Below are 13,693 nucleotides of genomic sequence, written 5' to 3'. Positions count from 1 at the left end.
CGTTGCTCCACTTTTATCAAGGGGCCCAATGTGTGCCATGAAATCCCACCCCACACCACCACCACCATCCTGCAATGCTGACACACGGCATGGATGCATGTACGTGGTTTCCTCCATACCTTAGTCCTCCCATCAGCATGAAACAGCAGGAACCGGGATTCATCAGACCAGGCAATGTTTTTCATTCCTTAGCCCACTGCAACTGCAGTTTCTTGTTTTCTGCTGAAAGCTAATGGGGATCCATAATAAATACACCACAACTACATCATTAAGGATCATAGCTTTCACCTGGGTTCACCCAGTCAGTCTGTCATGGAAAGAGCAGGTGTCCTTAATGTTTTGTAAACTCAGTGTATGTTGTGTCTACCAGCTCATTCCCACAGAAAACTGCAGTACATCCCAGTCAACCATCAAACTCCATTGTGAGACGCCTCACAGAGGATATTCAACCCTAAGGGCAAATCCAAGGTCATCTCAATATCATTACAGTAGAAGCTAACAAAACACACCAAAACTGACCAGGTGAACACTGATCAGTAAAGTAAAGAGATGCTAACATTCTATAACGTTCCCTTTGATTTTGAATTTTAGGACCCCTTTAGTTATAAAAATATATATTTAAAAATGAATTTGGCCTTTACTACTATATCCAATAGAAACACATTGAATAACACATTCATAAATGGCCAAAAAAAAGACTAATCGTGAAAACTGATCATCACATCATCTCTATCTGATACATTCAGTACAATGTAGTATTTTATTAGGATCCCCAGCGGCTACTCTTCCTGGGGTACAAACAGGAAACACAAAAATACATCAAATACATCATCAAGCACTACATTTACAATTTAGTAACATTGCAGATGCTCCCGTCCAGAGAGCTAGTGCATTCATCTTATGATAGCCAGGAGAGAACCACACATCACAGTGGTATTCCAACCACGTATCACAAGCATAATACAATGCAAAATACAATATAAAATACATTTGAAAAAAATCTGTCTCTTCAAATAAAATAAAATGTTATAGCGGGTGTAGCGAAATGCTTGTGCTTCTAGCTCTGACAGTGCAGTAATATCTAACAAGTAATATCTAATAATTTCACAACATATACCCAATACACACAAGTCTAAGCAAGGAATGGAATTTAAGAATATATACATATATGGACAACCAATGACAGAGCGGCATGGACTAAGATACAGTAGAATATTATAGAATACAATATATACATATATAGACAACCAATGACAGAGCGACATGGACTAAGATACAGTAGAATATTATAGAATACAGTATATACATATGAGATGTGTAAAATGCTTCACAACATCAGCTGAGCTAAAAGTTCCTGTTGTTATTTTTTTAAATGTGTCATAAGGTTTATTTTATTGATTTTATGATTTTTGAATCTGGTTTTATTGCTAGTTTGAGTTACCTGGCAGAGAGTTCCATGTAGTCATGGCTCTAATTAATACTGTGCGTTTCCCAGCGTCTGTTCTGGACCTGGGGACTGTGAAGAAACCTCTTGCTGCATGTCTTGTGTTGTACCGATGAGTGTCCGAACTAGCTCATTCCCACAGAAAACTGCAGAGGAAAGCAGTACCACCCAGTCATCTATCAGACCTCACTGAATGTATTCAACCCTAAGGGCAAATCCAAGGTCATCTCAGTATCATTACAGTAGAAGATAACAAAACGCACCAAAACTGACCAGGTGAACACAGATCGGTAAAGTAAAGAGATGCTAACATTCTATAACGTTCCCTTTTCCTCTGCACAGTTCTCTAACAGTGAGAAACAATAGGATTACAATAGAGTGTTACTCTTTCTTAATGTTATCAAATTCACTGTTCCCACTTCCTTTATGAGGTGAGAATGAAGTGATGAGTGACTTTACTCTTAAACTGGTCTGAGACAACTGTTGAGGCTTCTCTCCTTAATGTATACGTTGATGTGTTTATAAGTAAGTGTTTTCTCCTGTGTGTGTTCTCCGATGACCTTTTAGCTCAACTGATGTTTTAAAACATTTTCCACAGTAAGAGCAGGAGTAAGGCTTCTCTCCTGTGTGTGTTCTCAGATGAACTTTTAGCTTAGCTGATGTTGTGAAGCATTTTCCACAACCTGAGCAGCAGTAAGGCTTCTCTCCTGTATGTATACGTTCATGTAGTTTTAAGTTGCCAGGTTGAGAGAAACTCGCCCCACAGTCAGAGCAGAAGTAAGGCTTCTCTCCTGTGTGTGTTCTCTGATGAACTTTTAGCTTAGCTGATGTTGTGAAGCATTTTACACAATCTGAGCAGGAGTAAGGCTTCTCTCCTGTATGTATACGTTCATGTAGTTTTAAGTCGCCCAGTCGAGAGCAACTCTTTCCACAGTAAGAGCAGGAGTAAGGCTTCTCTCCTGTGTGTGTTCTCTGATGAACTTTTAGCTCCGCTGATGATTTAAAACATTTTCCACAGTCAGAGCAGAAGTAAGGCTTCTCTTCTGTGTGTGTTCTCTGATGAACTTTTAGCTCCGCTGATGATTTAAAACATTTTCCACAGTCAGAGCAGGAGTAAGGCTTCTCTCCGTTATGTATACCTTGGTGTCTTTTAAAGTGGCTAAGTTGAGAGAAACTCTTCCTACAGTCAAAGCAGCAGTAAGGCTTCTCTCCTGTGTGTATACGTTCATGTTGTTTTAAGTTGCCAGGTTGAGAGAAACTCGCAGCACAGTGAAAGCAGCAGTAAGGCTTCTCTCCTGTGTGTATACGTTCATGTTGTTTTAAGTTGCCAGGTTGAGAGAAACTCGCCCCACAGTCAGAGCAGAAGTAAGGCTTCTCTCCTGTGTGTGTTCTTTGATGAACCTTTAGCATAGTTGATGTTGTGAAGCATTTTACACAATTAGAGCAGGAGTAAGGCTTCTCTCCTGTGTGTATACGTTCATGTGTTTTTAAGTGGCCCAGTTGAGAGAAACTATTTCCACAGTCAGAGCAGAAGTAAGGCTTCTCTCCTGTGTGTGTTCTCTGATGACATTTTATTTCAGCTGATGTTGTGAAGCATTTTACACAATTAGAGCAGGAGTAAGGCTTCTCTCCTGTGTGTATACGTTCATGTATTTTTAGGTCGCCCAGTCGAGAGAAACTATTTCCACAGTCAGAGCAGGAGTAAGGCTTCTCTCCTGTGTGTGTTCTCTGATGACATTTTATTTCAGCTGATGTTGTGAAGCATTTTACACAATCAGAGCAGGAGTAAGGCTTCTCTCCAGTGTGTATTTTTAGGTGTATTTTTAACTTTGATAGAATTGGGAAAATCTCCTCACAATGTGGGCAGTGGTGAGACCTCTTAGCTCTGTGATCTTCCTGCTGTTGCTCTCTGGATGTAGAGAATGTCTCAACATGGTCTCCTGTGTGAACAACATCAGAAGAACCAGTCAGTTGGTGTAATATACAGTACCAGTCATAAGTTGACACACCCACTCATTCAAGGGTTTTATTTATTTGTATTATTTTCTACCTAGATTAATAGTGAAGACATCAAAACTATTCAATAACACAAATGGAATCATGTAGTAACCAAAAAAAGTGTTATACAAATCAAAATATATTTTATATTTTAGACTCTTCAAAGTAGCCACCCTTTGCCTTGACAGCGTTGCACACGCTTGGCAGTCTATCAACCAGCTTCACCTAGAATGCTTTTCCAACAGTCTTGAAGGAGTTCCCACATATGCTGAGCACTTGTTGGCTGCTTTTCCTTCACTCTGCGGTCCAACTCATCCCAAATCATCTCAATTGGGTTGAGGTCGGGTGATCGTGGAGGCCAGGTCATCTGATGCAGCACTCCATCACTCTCCTTCTTGGTCAAATAGCACTTACACAGCCTGTAGGTGTGTTGGGTCATTGTCCTGTTGAAAAACAAATGGTAGTCCCACTAAGTGCAAACCAGATGGGATGGCATATCGCTGCCGAATGCTGTGGTAGCCATGCTGGTAAGTGTGCCTTGAATTCTAAATAAATCACAGACAGTGTCACCAGCAAAGCACCCCCACACCATAATACCATCTCCTCCATGCTTCATGGTGGAAACTACACATGTGGAGATCATCCGTTCACCTACTCTGCGTCTCACAAAGACAAGGCTGATGGAACCAAAAATCTGAAATTTGGACTCATCAGACAAAATGACAGATTAACACCGGTCTAATATCCATTGCTCGTGTTTCTTTGCCCAAGCAAGTCTCTTCTTCTTATTGGTGTCCTTCAGTAGTGGTTTCTTTGCAGCAATTCGACCATGAAGGCCTGATTCACACAGTCTCCTCTGAAAAGTTGATGTTGAGAAAGAAATTCCACAAATTAACTTTTAACAAGGCACACCTGTTAATTGAAATGCATTCCAGGTGACTACCTCATGAAGCTGGTTGACAGAATGCCAAGAGTGTGCAAAGCTGGCAAAGGGTGGCTACTTAAAATATATTTTGATTTGTTTAACACTTTTTTTGGTTACTACGTGATTCCATATGTGTTATAGAATAGTTTTAAATGTCGTCACTATTATTCTACAACATAGAAAATAGTAAAAATAAAGAAAAACCCTGGAATGAGTAGGTGTGTCAAGACTTTTGACTGGTAATGTACATATACATTTAATTTACGAAGTCCTTTTTACATCGGCAAAGTCACAAAGTGCTTTACAGAAACCCTTCCTAAAAATCACGAAAGAGCAAGCAATGCAGGTGTAGAAGCACCGTGGCTACTAAAAACCTTCTGGCTGTACCAGGTGACATATGTATTCATATCAGTAGGCTGTACAATACAAAAGGGGGAAAAAAACTATTCTAAAAGTGGGTAAGAGTCAAAAGCTAAAAAGGGACAAAAGTCATTAAAATGATGAGCCAGATTTTGAAGGCAAAAATGAGTGAAAATGATGAGCCATATCATCCTCCACTCACTATCACAAGGGTTAGTAACTACACAGACTCATTTCATAGAACTTTAAAACACTGGCAGTTTGTCTACTTCACTTCTTTAGTCTACTCTCTGATCACTCCAGATAGCCCAGTAAATAAAACACATGCTGACAATACTGGTGTCAAACCATGCAAGTCTCTGTAGCACGAAATAACATCTACCTTTTCATACAAACAGTTCATCATAAAACAGGTCTACTGCAACTTTTCATACACAGTGAGACGTTGGAACAAACACAAACTTAATTAGATCGAACCTGCTCTTACCATGAGAAACAGATTTCCCAATCTTCTCCTCATCTTCATCTTTAATGTTGACATTCAGCTCCAGTGTTTGACTGCAGTCTTCCAGCTTCACTGATGCCATCTCTGGCTCCTGCTTAGCAAACTGGGCTCCACTGTCACAATCAGGACCCAGTGACTGTAGGTTTGGACTCAGTGTGGAAGGAGAGAGGCAGGCTGGGTTTGTCCTCACTGTTGATGTTACCGGCCTCAGATTTAATTCTAGTCGGCCTGTAGTAATAAAGAGAAACGGACACAAAGAGTTATTGTCTTGACAGTTCTGGCACTTTCTTTATTCTCTAAAATATATATTATATTTTTGTTGTTCAATGATCTAATTCAGTGTTTGCCTTGGACTGACATAGGTGCAGGTACACCTTAGACACAAAGTACACACTACACAACGTAAGTGCACTTAACCTATAGGTGGTTTCCCAAATTCACATAAATGCACAATTGACTCAAAATCCATTTAGTACAAGGTTACAGTTTGTTTTAGACAGCACTATGTGCTACTTTCTTTAATAACCTTGTCTTCACTGTATTATTTCAATCAAAAACCAATTGTATTTCCTGTTCAAACCATAGCAACATTTATAGATAAAGACAGAAACTACTGAATGTGTCTGAATATTAGTACACATGTAGAAAACTGCTAATCATTACATTCAGCTTCAAATCTGTAGTGTGACCGTGACATTTTCTCTCTGCACCGGCACTGTCCTCACTGAAGTCCGTTGAAGCAGAACGAGAGGGCACCGCCATTTTACCTCGTGAATTTTACACAAAACCAATAACATGCTAAATGAACTCAGAAATATCAAATAAACGTGCTATTACATACCTCTAGTAATAAACAGAAACAGACACAAAGGTTATCTTCTTGACTGCACAGTTCTGGCGCTTTCTTTATTCTGAAGAATACCTGCCCGGAACATCCTATTCCCCCACTGCCATAGTATGTGTATGTATGTATGTATGTATGTATGTATGTATGTATGTATGTATGTGTATGTATGTATGTATGTATGTATGTATGTATGTATGTATGTATGTATGTATAGTTTAGTTTAGTTTAGTATATATATATATATATATATATATATATATATATATATATATATATATATATATAACACACACACACATACACACACACACCACCAAGACTCTTCCTAGAGCTGGCCGCCTGGCTAAAGTGAGCCATCGGGGGAGAAGGGCGTTGGTGACAACAAGCCGATGGTCACTCTGACAGAGCTCCATAGTTCCATGGTAGAGATAGGAGAAACTTCCAGAAGGACAACCATCTCTGCAGCACTCCACCAATCAGGCCTTTATGTTAGTGGCTGGACGGAAGCCACTCCTCAGTAAAAGGCACGACAGCCTGATTGGAATTTGCCAAAAGGCACCTAAAGACTCTCAGACCATGAGAAGCACGATTATCTGGTCTGATGAAACCAATATTGAACTCCTTGGCCTGAATGCCAAGCATCACATCTGGAGGAAACCTGGCACCATCCCTACGGTGAAGCATGGTGGTGGCAGCATCATGCTGTGGGATGTCTTTCAGCGGCAGGGACTGGGAGACTAGTCAGGATCGAGGGAAAGATGAACAGAGCAAAGTACAGAGAGATCCTTGATGAAAACCTTCTCCAGAGCGCTCAGGACTTCAGACTGGGGCGAAGGTTCACCTTTCAACAGGACAACTACCCTAAGCACACAGCCAAGACAACGCAGGAGTGGCTTCAAGACAAGTCTCTGAACGTCCTTGAGTGGCCCAGCCAGAGCCCGGTTTTTAATCAGATCTAACATCTCTGGAGAGACCAGAAAATAGCTGTGCACTGACGCTCCCCATCCAATCTGACAGAGCTTGAGAGAATCTGCAGAGAAGAATTGGAGAAACTCCCCAAATACAGGTGTGCCAAGCTTGTAGCATCATACCAAAGAAAACTTGAGGCTGTAATCGCTGCCAAAGGTGCTTAAACAAAAGTACTGAGTATAGGGTCTGAATACTTATGTAAATGTGATATTTACATATAAAGAAAAATTATAAAAAATAAAAATTGGTACAATTTCAAAAAACCTGTTTTTGCTTTGTCATTATGGGGTATTGTGTGTAGATTGATGAGGTTAACAAACAATGTAATCTATTTTAGAATAAGGATGTAACGTAACAAAATGTGGAAAAATTCAAGGGGTCTGAATAATTTCCCAATGCACTGTATGTTGAATCGTTTCAGCTAGGTTGCTTCTCCTCCTCTCTAAGGAGGGGTTTAAAGTTAAAAACTTTCCCTAAACAAACATGAGAGACTGAATCCAATTGTACAGCATCCATTTGTGAATACAGAACAAGGTTTCACATATCTTGGTATTAAAATCACACCAGAAATGAGCTCCTTGAGCTCAACAAATGATGTCCCCATGGTAACGAGTGTAACAGAATCCATCAACAGATGGACATCATTGTCTATATCTATTACTGGTAGAATAAATATCATTAAGATGAATATTCTGCCCAAATGTCTTTATCTATTTCAATCAATTCCTCTGGCTACACCACCTTTATTTTCCCCAAAGATCTGAAAGATACTCTCAAATGTTATCTGGAGCAACAGAAAACCAAGGCTTGGACTTTCTCTTCTTTATTTGCCCCATGACAGAGGGGGGATGCAACTTCCAAACCTACAGTGGCATTACTGGGCTGCAATGTTTTGGTTCTCCAAGAAACCACAAAAGGCTTCACTTTGGATGGATATTTGTACTCTGCTCCCTTTAAGAAACTAAAGAAGAAGACTACTAATCCCTTTGTTAAAAACACCAACTATATGGCAGGAAGTACAGCAATATCTGGGTGAATCCCCTGTATTATCCAGTTTTACACCAATTTGGGGAAATGACAATTTCACACCTGGTAAAAATGACTTGGGGTTTAAAGAACTTAGAAGAAAAGGTATTGTTAAAGTAATGGACTTATACAATAAAAGAAAAAAGGGCTAATGTCATTTGTAGAGCTAAAGAGAAGATATAACTTACCACTAAATTATTTTTTCAAATACTTACAATTGAGAAGCTTTATTTTTTCCAGTCTAAAACAATCTGCCCTACAACCTACTTTGACCACTTTAGAAATGCTCTCTGTTAATATGTGTTATGGGAGAGGTCAAATTACATCATTATATTGGAAAATGGTAGCTACTCATGAAGACAACTCTGATAGTAAGAGACTTCAGTGGATACAATAAATATTTCAGCGGAGGACTGGGGTATGATATGCTCGAGAGCTCAGATACAGACCATAAACACCCGCCTGAGATTGTTGCAATACAATTGGATAATGAGAACAATTGTATTTCTGTAATTGTTGATTGTCCTACTTGGAACTAATAAATATATGTGTAAAAAAAAAACGCTGGAGGCCACTGTGTTCTTGGGGACCTGCAATGCTGCAGAAATGTTTTGGTACCCTCCCGCAGTTCTGTGCCTCGACAAAATCCTGTGCCTCGACAAAAAGACAGATTATTTCACATAATTCACTGTATCACAATTTCAGTGGGTCAGAAGTTTACATACACTAAGTTGACTGTGCCTTTTAAACAGCACGGAAAATTCAAAAAATGATGTCATGGCTTTAGAAGCTTCTGATAGGCTAATTGACATCATTTGAGTCAATTGGAGATGTACCTGTGGATGTATTTCAAGGCCTACCTTCAAACTCAGTGCCTCTTTGCTTGACATCATGGGAAAGTCAAAAGAAATCAGCCAAGACCCTCAGGAAAAAAATCGTAGACCTCCACAAGTCTGGTTCATCCTTGGGAGCAATTTCCAAATGCCTGAAGGTACCATGTTCATCTGTACAAACAATAGTACGCAAGTACACCATGGGACCATGCAGCCGTCATATCGCTCAGGAAGGAGGCGTTCTGTCTCCTAGAGATGAACGTACTTTGGTGTGTAAAGTGCAAGTAAATCCCAGAAAAACAGCAAGGGACCTTGTGAAGATGCTGGAGGAAACAGGTACAAAAGTATCTCTATCCACAGTAAAACAAGTCCTATATTGACATAACCTGAAAGGCTGCTCAGCAAGGAAGAAGCCACTGCTCCAAAACCGCCATAAAAAAGCCAGACTACGGATTGCAACTGCACATGGGGACAAAGATCGTACTTTTTAGAGAAATGTCCTTGGTCTGATGAAACTAAAATAGAACTGTTTGGCCATAATGACCATCGTTATGTTTGGAGGAAAAAGGGGGGTATTTGCAGCAGGAGAGACTGGTGCACTTCACATATTAGATGGCATCATGAGTAAGGAAGATTATGTGGATATATTGAAGCGACATCTCAAGACATCAGTCAGGAAGTTAAAGCTTGAAGCCCGAAATGTTTGATCCAAGTTAAACAATTTAAAGGCAATGCTACCAAATACTAATTGAGTGTATGCTCATCAGTCATGATAATTATATATTTACATTTTGGTCCTCTGTAGCTCAGCTGGTAGAGCACGGCGCTTGTAACGCCAAGGTAGTGGCTTCGATCCCCGGGACCACCCATACACAAAAAAAAAATTATGCATGCATGACTGTAAGTCGCTTTGGATAAAAGCGTCTGCTAAATGGCATATTATTATTATTATTTTTTAGCAGACACTCTTATCCAGAGCGACTTACAGTTAGTGAGTGCATACATTTTCATACTGGTCCCCCGTGGGAAACAAACCCACAACCCTGGCGTTGCAAGCGCCATGCTCTACCAACTGAGCTACATCCTCCACTCACTATAACAGGGGTTAGACACTACACAGACTCATTTCCTAGAACTTTAAAACATTGGCAGTTTGTCTACTTCACTTCTTTAGTCTACACTCTGAGCACTCCAGATAGCCCAGTAAATAAAACAAATGCTGGCAATATTGGTATCAAACCATGCAAGTCTGAGTAACATGGAATAACATACCATCTTATTGAAACAGTTCATCATGAAACCGTTCTACTGCAACTTTTCATGCACAGTGGGAAGTTGGAACAAACACCAACTTAGTTAGATAGAACCTGCTCTTACCGTGAGAAACAGATTTCCCAATCTTCTCCTCCTCTTCTTCATCTTTAATGTTGACATTCAGCTCCAGTGTTTGACTGCAGTCTTCCAACTTCACTGATGCCATCTCTGGATCTTCTTAGCAAACTGGGCTCCACTGTCACAATCAGGACACACTGACTGTAGGTTTGGACTCAATGTGGAAGGAGAGAGGCTCGCTGGGTTTGTCCTCACTGTTGATGTTACCGGCCTCAGATTTAATTCTAGTCTTCCTGTAGTAACAATGAGAAACAGAAACAAAAAGTTATTGTCTTGACAGTTCTGGCACTTTCGTTATTCTATAAAAATATATTAGATCAGATAGCTAAGCATTGACAACAAACCATTTATTAATTTCACATTAGACACAAATTGCACACTTTAAATTAAACAACGTAAGTGCACTTAACCTATAGCAGATTTCAGAAATTCACAAAAATGACTGAAAAACCATTTAGTACAAGGTTGCAGTTTGTTTTAGGCAGCACTATGTAATATGTTCCTGAATAACGTTGTCTTCACTGTATTATTTCAATCAAAAAACAATTGTATTTATTCATAGGTACAACTTCACAAGCCCTTAATTCATTAGATTGCTGACTGTTTGAAATGCAGTGTATTTGACCTTTAATTGTACAACACTTACTTAGAGAAAAACAAAATTAAGAAATCTTGAATCACCCATACGTTTGAAAAAACTCAAGATACAGCTGTATGATTTTTAGTCCATATCGCCCAGCCCTAACAGAGTACATTAGAGTAGAATACAATACAGTACGTTATACTGTACTGTCCTCTGTACTGCTGTACTGTACTGAACTAAACTTCTCTTTCCTGTACTCTGCTGTACTGTACTTTCCAATCTTGTGAAACAGTAGCTATGTTTCCAATAACTTGTCCAGTGATTTTTTTCTGGACATTTAGAAAAAGTTTGCATAGAAAATAGATACGACAATTGCCCTCTAGGGTGTGTTTCCATGTAACTTTCTTGTGTCGATAAAAACAGCTGGACGTAATGACTCACCCTGTAACGTCAAAATGATTTGGCAATCATCATTTATTTAAAAAACACTGTTTCAATCCTCAGTTGTCAGAATAAAATAAAGTTTGACAAAAGAAAAACCCACCCGTCCAACGATTTAAAATGTTGTCGCGCTTTAGAACATTTCTCCTATATCTGCCGCTTCCATTACACGGTGCAAAGATTTTCTTTGTTGCAACATTGCTTTTGTCGAATGCACCTGGGTCAATGGAAACCTGCCTAATGATGTCTGAGTGATTGGTTCAGATTTGGTCCGGTCTAATGTTTGGGCCAAGTCAGTTAAGAACAAATTCTTATTTACAATAATGGCTTACCCTGGCCAAACCCGGACAATGCTGGGCCAATTTTGCACCACCCTATGCGACTCCCAATCACGGCCGTATTGTGATACAGCCTGGAATCCAACCAGGGTCTGTAGTGACAGATGCAGTGTCTTAGACCGCTGCGCCACTCGGGAGCCCTGTGACTAATCATTTTGGCTATTTAAGCTCTGAAAAGGCCTATCAGCTACTCAACTTTATTAGGAGTTATCCTGAGCCTATTTGCAATGAGAAACAATGCATTTGCACAGCGGGACATGCAGAAATATTAATTTTTTGCTATGATCATCTCGTCAAAAATGTACAGAGACAAACTTGAAACCACTGATTATCATAACAATTTAGCTGACAGGGTTAAACTCCCGGACAACAGTGGTTTCAGAGTCCTGCAATAGAGTGAAGACGCTAATATTTGTGTAAACTCTACATAGTTGTGTTCTGTGGGTGTCACTGAGTAGGCTGAACAATACATAGGTAGGGCTGTACAGTGCAATATGAATGTCTAATACAAACAAAAGAAACAGCATACTCAACAGGCGTAACGCGGTAAGGACCAAGAACGGGGTCAATATGGACCACGGGTCACAACAAAATTATATAATAATACTGTTTTGGTTGGGCTTCAACCCCTGGTATTATATAAACACACATAAGACATGGAAACATGTAGAATTGCTTAAAAAGAGCAACAACTACAAATCTCAGCCCCATCGTAAAATGTGTAGAATTACGGGATATTAGCTTTAAAACTGCTAAATGTTCTCTCCGCCAACAAGAGGGTTGTGAACAGTTTGGGGTCACAAGTTGGGGGTTTGTTACTACACCAATAAATGACAATATCCATGCGGACCTTTGCCACCTAGGAAATTTGTTTGACCGGACCTTCTCAAATAGTACTGGAGTACCCCTGCAATAGACTGACTGGGAAGGTGATTTTTCACAGTCAAAGTCCTGCAATAAGAGCTAAGATGCTAATATTTGTATAAACTCTTGATAATTGTTTTCTGTGGGTGTCACCCGTTCCATGGGTGCACAATCCAACCCGTTTCATAAGTGCATATACGACTGCCCCCAATGCAATTATGTGGTCTAATACCTCCACAGTGGGATTTCAACCGTTTTTTCCCCCTGTTTATTTTCAAAATAATTAGTTTTTGTAATTCATTTTAAATTAAGTAACAACGTTTGACATGATTCCAATATTTTGTATCAGTTTGCATCACTTTCAATGAGGGCCTTTTATTTTGAGGGCGAACCGCAAATTCCACTATTGTGGTTAATCGTTATTCTGGCTAGCTTCACATCCGTAGGGACAAGCGGGTACCAGGGCTGCGTCCAGCAGGAGGACGGAGACGTTGGCCACGATCAGATACAAATGTATTATGTAGAACAAACATGCCTCTGATTCTAATTAATCATGTCACTTCTATTCAGGGTATTTCTATCTGCAACTTTCCAAAACGTTTTTGAACTGAACATACCCAGGCGAAACGCACTGACCTATATACGAACCTGGAAAGCCTCACAAATGAAAACGTGTAATGGACCATGTGCTTGTAAAATATTTTTTATCACGTTCTTCAATCACTCGGATTGACACAAACATTACACAAAACCTTTCCCAAACGTGATAATACCTTGACTGATTTGTTATCCAACATGTTATGACGTTATTTCGATATTAGACAGTGTAAAAGTGCTATTACATACCTGTAGTAATAAAGAGAAAAGGAAAGCACAGTCCTTTCGTTTGCTTTGTTCTGAAGAATGTTGCGCGCCTCCCCGGAAGTTCCTGTTCCCCAACTACCACAATGCAACAGCGACATCTTCTTCTTCTTCTGTGGGTTTTATGGCAGACTACATCCAAAAGTTGTATTGCCACCACCAACTGGACGGTTTGAAACCACAAAATAAATTAAATAAAAAATACATCCATACTTAATAGTGATACTAACTTACTCCACCCTAATAAAAAATAGTACATTACCAAAACAAACAAAACTCCCATTTCTTCCTTCCTTTAAATCTCCAT

General features: G+C 39.6%; 1 long non-coding RNA gene across 1 annotated transcript; it reads right to left on the bottom strand.

The window, feature by feature from the left end:
• Positions 1-715: 715 nt before the first annotated feature.
• LOC121558711 lies at positions 716-3,338 on the bottom strand. The gene is made up of 2 exons (XR_006659713.1): positions 3,301-3,338; positions 716-788 (listed from the first exon to the last, which is right to left on the bottom strand). It is a non-coding gene; the product is annotated as an uncharacterized LOC121558711 (long non-coding RNA).
• Between the last annotated feature and the right edge of the window lie 10,355 nt (positions 3,339-13,693).

This window comes from Coregonus clupeaformis, unplaced genomic scaffold, assembly GCF_020615455.1.
Source record: "Coregonus clupeaformis isolate EN_2021a unplaced genomic scaffold, ASM2061545v1 scaf1610, whole genome shotgun sequence".
Taxonomy (NCBI): domain Eukaryota; kingdom Metazoa; phylum Chordata; class Actinopteri; order Salmoniformes; family Salmonidae; genus Coregonus; species Coregonus clupeaformis.
The sequence above is the reverse complement of the archived record's forward strand: the minus strand, read 5'-3'. Positions and strand labels throughout refer to the sequence as shown.